Source organism: Arachis hypogaea, chromosome 12 (genome assembly GCF_003086295.3).
Source record: "Arachis hypogaea cultivar Tifrunner chromosome 12, arahy.Tifrunner.gnm2.J5K5, whole genome shotgun sequence".
NCBI classification, from domain to species: Eukaryota; Viridiplantae; Streptophyta; class Magnoliopsida; order Fabales; family Fabaceae; genus Arachis; species Arachis hypogaea.
The window spans coordinates 109,542,445-109,553,829 of NC_092047.1; the positions used below are offsets into that span (position 1 = coordinate 109,542,445).

The 11,385-nt window shown below is 43.3% G+C and overlaps 1 non-coding gene across 1 annotated transcript; it reads right to left on the reverse strand.

Annotated features, from left to right (window-relative positions):
- Positions 1–617: 617 nt before the first annotated feature.
- LOC112731439 (small nucleolar RNA R71) lies at positions 618–725 on the reverse strand. Its single transcript, XR_003167216.1, has one exon. It is a non-coding gene; the product is annotated as a small nucleolar RNA R71 (small nucleolar RNA).
- Between the last annotated feature and the right edge of the window lie 10,660 nt (positions 726–11,385).

Here is an 11,385-nt window from a genome sequence, read left to right on the forward strand (position 1 = left end):
TCCACTCACAAAAGGATCCCTATACTGTGGTATAAAGGATCTCTATTATTATTATTATTTTTTTGTGCCTTCTTCTTTGTCATATGAGCAGGAGCAAGGATAAGAACATTCTTGTGGAAGCAGATCCAGAACCTGAAAGGACTCTGAAGAGAAAATTAAGAGAAGCTAAAATACAACAATCCAGAGATAACCTTTCAGAAATTTTCGAACAGGAAGAGAAGATGGCAGCCGAAAATAATAATAATGTAAGGAAGATGCTTGGTGACTTCACTGCACCTAATTCCAATTTACATGGAAGAAGCATCTCCATTCCTGCCATTGGAGCAAACAACTTTGAGCTGAAACCTCAATTAGTTTCTCTGATGCAGCAGAACTGCAAGTTTCATGGACTTCCATCTGAAGATCCCTTTCAGTTCTTAACTGAATTCTTGCAGATATGTGATACTGTTAAGACTAATGGAGTAGATCCTGAAGTCTACAGGCTCATGCTTTTCCCTTTTGCTGTAAGAGACAGAGCTAGATTATGGTTGGACTCTCAACCCAAAGACAGCCTGAACTCTTGGGATAAGCTGGTCACGGCTTTCTTAGCCAAGTACTTTCCTCCTCAAAAGCTGAGCAAGCTTAGAGCTGATGTTCAAACCTTCAGACAGAAAGAAGGTGAATCTCTCTATGAAGCTTGGGAAAGATACAAATAGTTGACCAAAAAGTGTCCTTCTGACATGCTTTCAGAATGGACCATCCTGGATATATTCTATGATGGTTTATCTGAGCTATCAAAGATGTCACTGGACACTTCTGCAGGTGGATCCATTCACCTAAAGAAAACGCCTGCAGAAGCTCAAGAACTCATTGACATGGTTGCTAATAACCAGTTCATGTACACTTCTGAAAGGAATCCTGTGAGTAATGGGATGCCTATGAAGAAGGGAGTTCTTGAGGTTGATACTCTGAATGCCATATTGGCTCAGAATAGAATATTGACTCAGCAAGTCAATATGATTTCTCAGAGTCTGAATGGAATGCAAGCTGCATCCAACAGTACTCAAGAGGCATCTTCTGAAGAAGAAGCTTATGATCCTGAGAACCCTGCAATAGCAGAGGTAAATTACTTAGGTGAACCTTATGGAAACACCTATAACTCAACATGGAGAAATCATCCAAATTTCTCATGGAAGGATCAAAAGCCCCAACAAGGCTTTAATAATGGTGGAAGAAACAGGTTTAGCAATAGCAAGCCTTTTTCATCATCAACTCAGCAACAGACAGAGAACTCTGAACAAAATGCTTCTAATTTAGCAAATCTAGTGTCTGATCTATCTAAGGCCACTGTAAGTTTCATGAATGAAACAAGATCTTCCATTAGAAATCTGGAAGCACAAGTGGGCCAGCTGAGTAAAAGGATCACTGAAATCCCTCCTAGTACTCTCCCAAGCAATACAGAAGAGAATCCAAAAGGAGAGTGCAAGGCCATTGACATAAGCGCCATGGCCGAACCTGTGAGGAAAGGAGAGGACGTGAATCCCAAGGAGGAATACCTCCAGGGACGTCCAGTGATCAATAAGGAGCTTCCCTCTGGGGAACCAAAGGACTCTGAGGCTCATCTAGTGACCATAGAGATTCCATTAAACCTCCTTATGCCCTTCATGAGCTCTGATGAGTATTCCTCTTCTGAAGAGAATGAGGATGTTACTGAAGAGCAAACTGCCAAGTTTCTTGGTGCAATCATGAAGCTGAATGCCAAATTATTTGGCATTGATACTTGGGAAGTTGAACCTCCCTTGTTCATCAATGAACTAAGAGATCTGGATCAACTGACATTGCCTCAGAAGAGACAGGATCCTGGAAAGTTCATAATACCCTGTACCATAGGCACTATGATCTTTAAGGCTCTATGTGACCTTGGTTCAGGAATAAACCTCATGCCCCTCTCTGTAATAGAGAAACTGGGAATCTATGGGGTGCAAGCTGCTAAAATCTCATTAGAGATGGCAGACAGTTCAAGAAAACAGGCTTATGGACAAGTAGAGGACGTTTTAGTAAAGGTTGAGGGCCTTTACATCCCTGCTGATTTCATAGTCCTGGATACTGGAAAGGAAGAGGATGAATCCATCATCCTAGGAAGACCTTTCCTGGCCACAGCAAGAGCTGTGATTGATGTTGACAGAGGTGAAATAGTCCTTCAATGGAATGAGAACTCCCTTGTATTCAAAACTCAAGGATCTCCCTCTGCAACCATGGAGAGGAAGCAGAAAAAGCTTCTCTCAAAGTAGAGTCAACCAGAGCCCCCACAGTCAAACTCTAAGTTTGGTGTTGGGAGGCCACAACCAAACTCTAAGTTTGGTGTTGAACTCCCATATCCAAACTCTAAGTTTGATGTTGGAGAGTTTCAACAAAGCTCTGCACATCTATGAGGCTCCATGAGAGCCCACTGTCAAGCTATTGACATTAAAGAAGCGCTTGTTGGGAGGCAACCCAATGTTTATCTAATTCTTATTTTTATTGTTTTTCATGTTTTCTTAGGTTCATGATCATGTGGAGTCACAAAATAAATAGAAAAATTGAAAACGGAATCAAAAACAGCAGAAGAAAAATCACACCCTGGAGGAGCATCTGTCTGGCGTTCAGCGCCAGAACAGAGCATGGTTCTGGCGCTGAACGCCCAAAATGGGCAGCTTCTGGGCGCTGAACGCCAGAACAGGCATGGTTCTGGCGTTCAACGCCAGAAATGGCACACAGATGGGCGTTGAACGCCCAAAATGGCCACCAACCTGGCGCTGAACGCCCAGAGTTGGATACAAAGGCATTTTTACATGCCTAAGGGGTGCAGGGATGTAAATCCTTGAAAACCTCAGGATCTGTGGACCCCACAGGATCCACTCAGGATTTGTGGACCCCACAGGATCCCCACCTACCTCCACTCACTTCTTCTCACCACTCTCTTTCACACAACCCCATAAACATTCTTCCCTAAAAACCCCTCACCAATCACCTCCATCCCTCTTTCCCACTAAACCTTCACCACTCACATCCACCCACTCTTCCCAATAAACCTACCTCATAAACTCCACCTACCTTCAAAATTCAAAACCAATTTCCCACCCAAACCCACCCATATGGCCGAAACCTTCCCCCCCTTCCCTTACCTATATAAAGCCCTCCATTCTTCATCAAATTCACACCACACACCCCTCTACACTCCTCTTGGCCGAAACCACATCTCCCTCTCCCTCTCCATATTTCTTCTTCTTCTTCTACTATTCTTTTGTTTATTGCTCGAGGACGAGCAATATTCTAAGTTTGGTGTGGTAAAAGCATAGCTTTTTTGTTTTTCCATTACCATTGATGGCATCTAAGACCAGAGAATCCTCTAGAAGAGGGAAAGGGAAGACAAGAGCTTCCACATCTGAGTTATGGGAGATGGAAAGATTCATCTCCAAAGCCCATCAAGACCACTTTTATGATGTTGTGGCCAAGAAGAAGGTGATCCCTGAGGTCCCTTTTAAACTCAAAAGAAATGAGTATCCGGAGATCCGACATGAAATTCAAAGAAGAGGTTGGGAAGTTCTAACAAATCCCATCCAACAAGTCGGCATCCTAATGGTTCAAGAGTTCTATGCCAATGCATGGATCACCAAGAACCATGATCAAAGTAAGAACCCGGATCCAAAGAACTATGTTACAATGGTTTGGGGGAAATACTTAGATTTTAGTCCGGAGAATGTGAGGTTGGCGTTCAACTTGCCATACATGGAAGAGAACGCACGCCCCTACACAAGGAGAGTCAACTTTGATCAAAGGTTGGACCAAGTCCTTATGGACATATGTGTAGAAGGAGCTCAATGGAAGATTGACTCCAAAGGCAAGCCGGTTCAACTAAGAAGATTGGACCTCAAGCCTATAGCTAGAGGATGGTTGGAGTTTATTCAATGCTCAATCATTCCCACTAGCAACCGGTCTGAAGTTACTATAGACCGGGCCATCATGATCCATAGCATCATGATTGGAGAAGAGGTGGAAGTTCATGAGATTATACCTCAAGAACTCTACAAGGTGGCTGACAAGTCCTCCACTATGGCAAGGTTAGCCTTCCCTCACCTCATTTGCCACCTATGCAATTCAGCTGGGATTGACATAGAGGGAGATATCCTCATTAAAGAGGACAAGCCCATCACTAAGAAAAAGATGGAGCAAGCAAGAGAGCCCACTCATGGAGCTCAAGAGGCGTATGAAGCTCATCACCATGAGATTCCGGAAATGCCTCAAATGCAGTTTCCTCCACAAAACTATTGGGAGCACATCAACACCTCCCTAGAAGAATTGAGTTCCAATATGGGACAACTAAGGGTGGAACATCAAGAGCACTCCATCATGCTGCATGAAATAAGAGAAGATCAAAAGGCAATGAGGGAGGAGCAACAAAGACAAGGAAGAGACATAGAAGAGCTCAAGGACATCATTGGTTCCTCAAGAAGGAAACGCCACCATCACTAAGGTGGATTCATTCCTTGTTCTTGCTTTCTCTGTTTTTCGTTTTCTATGTTATGTGCTTATCTATATTTGTGCCTTCATTACATGATCATTGGTAGTTAGTAACTTTGTCTTAAAGATATGAATGTCCTATGAATCCATCACCTCTCTTAAATGAAAAATGTTTTAATTCAAAAGAACAAGAAGTACATGAGTTTCGAATTTATCTTTGAACTTAGTTTAATTATATTGATGTGGTGATAATGCTTCTTGTTTTCTGAATGTATGCTTGAACAGTGCATATGTCTTTTGAAGTTGTTGTTTAAGAATGTTAAATATGTTGGCTCTTGAAAGAATGATGACTAGGAGACATGTTATTTGATAATCTGAAAAATCATAAAAATGATTCTTGAAGCAAGAAAAAGCAGCAAAGAACAAAGCTTGCAGAAAAAAAAAAAAAGAAAGGGGCGAAAAAATAGAAAGAAAAAAAAAATAGAAAGAAAAAGAAAAAGCAAGCAGAAAAAGCCAATAACCCTTAAAACCAAAAGGCAAGGGCAAATAAAAAGGATCCCAAGGCTTTGAGCATCAGTGGATAGGAGGGCCTAAAGGAATAAAATCCTGGTCTAAGCGGCTAAACCAAGCTGTTCCTAACCATGTGCTTGTGGCGTGTAGGTATCAAGTGAAAACTTGAGACTGAGCGGTTAAAGTCAAGGTCCAAAGCAAAAAAAAAAGAGTGTGCTTAAGAACCCTGGACACCTCTAATTGGGGACTTTAGCAAAGCTGAGTCACAATCTGAAAAGGTTCACCCAATCATGTGTCTGTGGCATTTATGTATCCGGTGGTAATACTGGAAAACAAAGTGCTTAGGGCCACGGCCAAGACTCATAAAGAAGCTGTGTTCAAGAATCATCATACTGAACTAGGAGAGTCAATAACACTATTCGAAATCTGAAGTTCCTATAGATGCCAATCATTCTGAACCTCAATGGATAAAGTGAGATGCCAAAACTATTCAAGAGGCAAAAAGCTATAAGTCCCGCTCATATGATTGGAGCTATGTTTCATTGATAGTTTGGAATTTATAGTATATTCTCTTCTTTTTATCCTATTTTATTTTCAGTTGCTTGGGGACAAGCAACAATTTAAGTTTGGTGTTGTGATGAGCAGATAATTTATACGCTTTTTGGCATTGTTTTTAGTATGTTTTTAGTAGGATCTAGTTACTTTTAGGGATGTTTTCCTTAGTTTTTATGTTAAATTCACATTTCTGGACTTTACTATGAGTTTGTGTGTTTTTCTGTGATTTCAGGTATTTTCTGGCTGAAATTGAGGGACTTGAGCAGAAATCAGATTCAGAGGTTGAAAAAGGACTGCTGATGTTGTTGGATTCTAACCTTCCTGCACTCAAAGTGGATTTTCTGGAGCTACAGAACTCGAAATGGCGCGCTTTCAATTGCGTTGGAAAGTAGACATCCAGGGCTTTCCAGCAATATATAATAGTCCATACTTTAGCCAAGAATTGATGACGTAAACTGGCGTTCAACGCCAGCCTTCTGCCCAAATCTGGCGTCCAGCGCCAGAAAAGGATCCAAAACCAGAGTTGAACGCCCAAACTGGCACAGAAACTGGCGTTCAACTCCACAAATGGCCTCTGCACGTGGAACACTTAAGCTCAGCCCAAACACACACCAAGTGGGCCCCGGAAGTGGATTTATGCATCAATTACTTACTCATGTAAACCCTAGTGACTAGTTTATTATAAATAGGACCCTTTACTAGTCTTTTTGACCATCTTTGGTCTCAGTTTTAATCCATTGTTCATCTTAGGAGAATATTGATCTCGTTTAGGGGGCTGGCCATCTCGGCCATGCCTGGACCTTCACTTATGTATTTTCATACGGTAGAGTTTCTACACTCCATAGATTAAGGTGTGGAGCTCTGCTGTTCCTCAAAGATTAATGCAAAGTACTACTGTTTTCTATTCAATTCTTCTTATTTCGCTTCTAAGATATCCATTCGCACCCAAGAACGTGATGAAGGTGATGATTATGTGTGACGCTCATCATCCTTCTCCCTTATGAACGCGTGCCTGACAAACACTTCTGTTCTACATGAATTAAGCTAGAATGAGTATCTCTTAGATCTCCTAACCAGAATCTTCGTGGCGTAAGCTAGAATGATGGTGGCATTCAAGAGAATCCGGAAAGTCTAAACCTTGTCTGTGGTATTCCGAGTAGGATTCAATGATTGAATGACTGTGACGAGCTTCAAACTCGCGATTGCTGGGCGTTAGTGACAGACGCAAAAGGAGGGTGAATCCTATTCCAGCATGATCGGGAACTGACAGATGAATAGCCGTGCCGTGACAGGGTGCGTGAGCATATTATTCACTGAGAGGAGGGGATGTAGCCACTGACAACGGTGATGCCCTTGCATACAGCCAGCCATGGAAAGGAGTAAGACAGATTGGATGAAGATAGCAGGAAAGCAGAGGTTCAGAGGAATAAAAAGCAACTCCATTCGCTTATCTGAAATTCCTACCAATGAATTACATAAGTATCTCTATCTTTATTTTATTATATAATATTCGAAAACACCATTATCACTTTATATCTGCCTGACTGAGATTTACAAGGTGACCATAGCTTGCTTCATACCAACAATCTCCGTGGGATTCGACCCTTACTCACGTAAGGTATTACTTGGACGACCCAGTGCACTTGCTGGTTAGTTGTATCGAAGTTGTGACAATTATGTATTGAGATCAGAGCACCAAGCTCTGGAGCCATTACCAGGATTTGTTCGAGCCTGGAGATCACAATTTCGTGCACCAAGTTCTATGACTTAGGTTATTTTTGCGACGCGTTTTTTTTTTCTATTCGGTTTTTCATTTCGACTTATAAGTTGGAATATCTCCGAGTTTCTCACGATCACCTTTTATAACCTCTTTACACCGACTTGTACCTCGTCATTTTATCCTGACGACCATCTAGGTCGGTTCATGGGATTTTCACGTTTTGTCGAGCTTAAGTCGGCGCGTTTCGTAGGAAGAGAAAACTAGAAGGAATTTATGAGAGATATTTGTAAAATGAAAAAAGATCTTTATTTATCGGGGAGGTACCTTATTGCTACTAAGGGTTTTTGACAGCCTATTTTCCCTTAGCCTCTACTATGATGCCTCGTTAAAAACCCTTCTCCAGAAAAAACCCTCTAACTTTCGGGAAAAAATCGTGAAGTTGGGAAAAGAGTACATCAGGCAGTAGAGTTTGCTTTTAACTGTAGTACCTTTTCATATTACAAGCATGCCACGACCTTGGTAATTCGGTGCCATTCAGGTCGGTCACTTTATAATAACCTTTTCCTAAGACCTCGCTAACTTTGTAGGGTCCCTTCCAATTGGCGGCGAGCTTTCCTTCCCCCGATTTATTGACCCCAATGTCATTTTTGATCAAGATCAAATCGTTTGAGGCAAAGCTCCTTCGGATGACTTTTTTATTGTACCTTGTAGTCATCCTTTGCTTCAGCGCTGCTTCTCTTATCCTGGCTTCTTCTCGGACTTCGGGGAGCAAATCGAGCTCCTCTTTGTGCCCCTATATGTTTCCGATTTCATCATGGAGAATTACCCTTGGACTTTGTTCGCTGATTTCTATGGGTATCATGGCTTCTACGCCATAGACTAGCCGGAAGGGCGTTTCTCCAGTGGCGGATTGGGGCGTTGTCCTGTAAGCCCATAACACTTGTGGGAGCTCCTCAGCCCAGGCTCCTTTTGCATCTTGTAGCCTTTTCTTTAATCCTGCCAGTATGACTTTGTTGGCTGCCTTGGCTTGTCCATTTGCTTGCGGGTGCTCCATCGAGGTGAACTGGTGTTTAATCTTCATACTGGCCACCAGGCTTCTGAAGGTAAAGTCAATAAACTGGGTTCCATTATCTGTAGTGATGGAATATGGTATCCCATATCTTGTGATGATATTCTTGTAGAGGAACCTCCGACTTCTTTGGGCTGTGATGGTAGCCAATGGTTCTGCTTCTATCCATTTTGTGAAGTAGTCTATTCCCACGATTAAATATTTAACTTGTCCTGGCGCTTGGGGAAAGGGACCTAACAAATCCATTCCCCACTTTGCGAAGGGCCATGGAGAAGTTATACTGATGAGTTCCTCGGGGGGAGCCACATGGAAGTTTGCATGCATTTGGCATGGTTGACATTTTTTCACAAATTCTGTGGCATCTTTCTGCAAGGTCGGCCAATAGAATCCAGCTCGGATTACTTTTCTGGCTAGCGACCTGGCTCCGAGATGATTTCCGCAGATCCCGTTATGGACCTCCTCTAATACCTCGGTGGTTCTCGAGGTCGGTATGCACTTTAACAATGGTGTTGATATTCCTCTTCTATAGAGAATATTTTTCACCAGAGTGTAGTGTTGCGCTTCCCTCCGAATTTTCTTAGCCTCTTTTTCCTCCTTGGGGAGGATGTCGAATTTCATGTATTCGACCAAGGGGTTCATCCATCCGAGGTTTAGTCCGGTTACCTCAAGGACCACTTGCATTTCATCCGTTTTTACCACAGAGGGTTCCTGGAGAGTTTCCTGGATCAGGCTTCTGTTATTCCCTCATGGCTTGGTACTTGCTAATTTGGACAAGGCGTCTGCTCTGCTATTTAGCTCCCGAGTTATATGTTTAACCTCGGTTTTCACAAAGCGCCCAAGATGCTCCAGAGTTTTTTCCAAGTACCTCTTCATATTTGGGTCTTTTTCCTGATACTCTCCACTTATCTGGGAGGTCACCACTTGGGAGTCGCTATATACGATCACTTTTGTGGTGCCGACTTCTTCTGCCAGCTTCAACCTGGCGATCAGGGCTTCATACTCTGCCTGATTATTTGAGGCTGGGAATTCAAATTTGAGGGAAACCTCTATTTGGGTTCCCCTTTCGTCCACTAATATTATGCCTGCACCGCTTCCTACCTTATTCGATGATCCATCTACATAGAGTTCCCATGTAGTTGGCTTATTCTCTTGATCTCCTGCATACTCTGCTATGAAGTCGGTAAGGCATTGGGCTTCAATTGCCGTCCGAGTTTCATACCTCAAGTCGAACTTGGAGAGCCCTATTGCCCATTGAACCATTCTCCCTGCAACATCCGTCTTTTGGAGGATTTGCTTCATGGGTTGGTTCGTGCGGACTTTTATTGTATGAGCTTGAAAGTAAGGTCGTAGCCTTCGTGAGGCTACCACTAAGGAGTAGGCAAACTTCTCTAGTTTGTGGTACCTTAGTTCGGGGCCTTGTAGAACTTTGCTGATGAAATACACCGGATGCTGACCGACCTCGTCTTCTCTTATCAGGGCTGACGCGACAACCTTGTCTGCTACAGATAAGTATAGGACGAGGTCTTCTCCAACTGTAGGTCGGGTCAGAATCGGAGGTTGACTCAAGAATCTTTTGAACTCCTGGAACGCTTCTTCGCATTCAGGAGTCCATTCGAACTGACATCCCTTTCTCAGTAAGGAGAACAATGGAAGGGATTTTAGTGCTAATCCTGCCAAGAATCTGGAGAGGGTTGCAAGTCGGCTGTTTAGCTGCTGGACCTCCCTTAAGCAAGTCGGGCTTTTCATTTCCAGGATGGCTCTACACTTATCGGGGTTTGTCTCGATCCCCCTTTGTGTCAGCATGAATCCTAAAAATTTTCCCGCTTCCACCGCGAAGGTACACTTTGCGGGATTTAGCCTCATCCCGTGTGACCTTATGGTGTCAAATATTTGCGTGAGGTCTGACAAGAGGTCGACTTCTTCCTTGGTTTTTACAAGCATGTCGTCGACGTAGACTTCCATTAAGCTTCCAAGGTGGGGAGCGAACACTTTATTCATCAGCCTCTGATATGTGGCCCCTGTATTTTTCAATCCAAATGGCATGACCACATAGCAGAAGTTGGCTCTGGGTGTGATGAATGATGTCTTCTCCTGGTCTGGCTCGTACATCGGAATTTGGTTATACCCCGAGTAGGCATCCATGAACGACAAGTATTGATATCCCGAGCTGGAGTCTACAAGGGTATCAATACTTGGTAGTGGATAAGGGTCCTTGGGACATGCCTTATTTAAATCAGTATAGTCGACACACATTCTCCATTTGCCGTTTTGTTTTTTGACTAGCACTATATTAGCTAGCCATGTTGGGTATTTGACTTCTCTGATGAAGCCGGCTTCTAGGAGCACTTGTACTTGTTCTTCTACTACTAGGGCTCGTTCTGGGCCGAGCTTGCATCTTCTCTGTTGTACAGGTCGGGACCCTGGGTATACCGAGAGCTTGTGGGACATAAGCTCGGGGTCTATCCCTGGCATGTCGGAGGCTTTCCAGGCAAAGAGGTCGGAATTGTCTCTTAGGAGCTTAACCAACCATTGCTTTAGGGTTTCCCCTAGGTTGGCTCCTATGTTGGTGTTTTTTCCTTCCTCTTTGCCAACCTGTATTTCCTCAGTTTTTCCTCCCGACTGTGGTTGCAGGTCTTCTCGGGCCCTTGCACCGTCGAGTTCTATGGTGTGGACTTCTCTGCCTTTTCCTCTCAGGTTCAGGCTTTCATTGTAGCATTTTCTTGCCAATTTCTGATCTCCCCTCACTGTTGCTATTCCCGCTGAGGTTGGGAATTTCATGCAAAGGTGGAGAATGGATACCACCACTCCGAGTCGATTAAGGGTAGCTCTGCCGATTAAAGCATTATATGCTGATCCTACGTCGATGACTATAAAGTCTATACTCAGAGTTTTAGATTTTTCCCCTTATCCAAAGGTAGTGTGTAGGGGTAGAAATCCTAGTGGTCTTATTGGTGTGTCGCCTAGTCCGTACAAGGTGTCGGGGTAGGCTCTTAATTCTTTCTCATCCAACCCTAGTTTGTCAAAAGCGGGCTTGAAAAGGATGTCCGCTGAG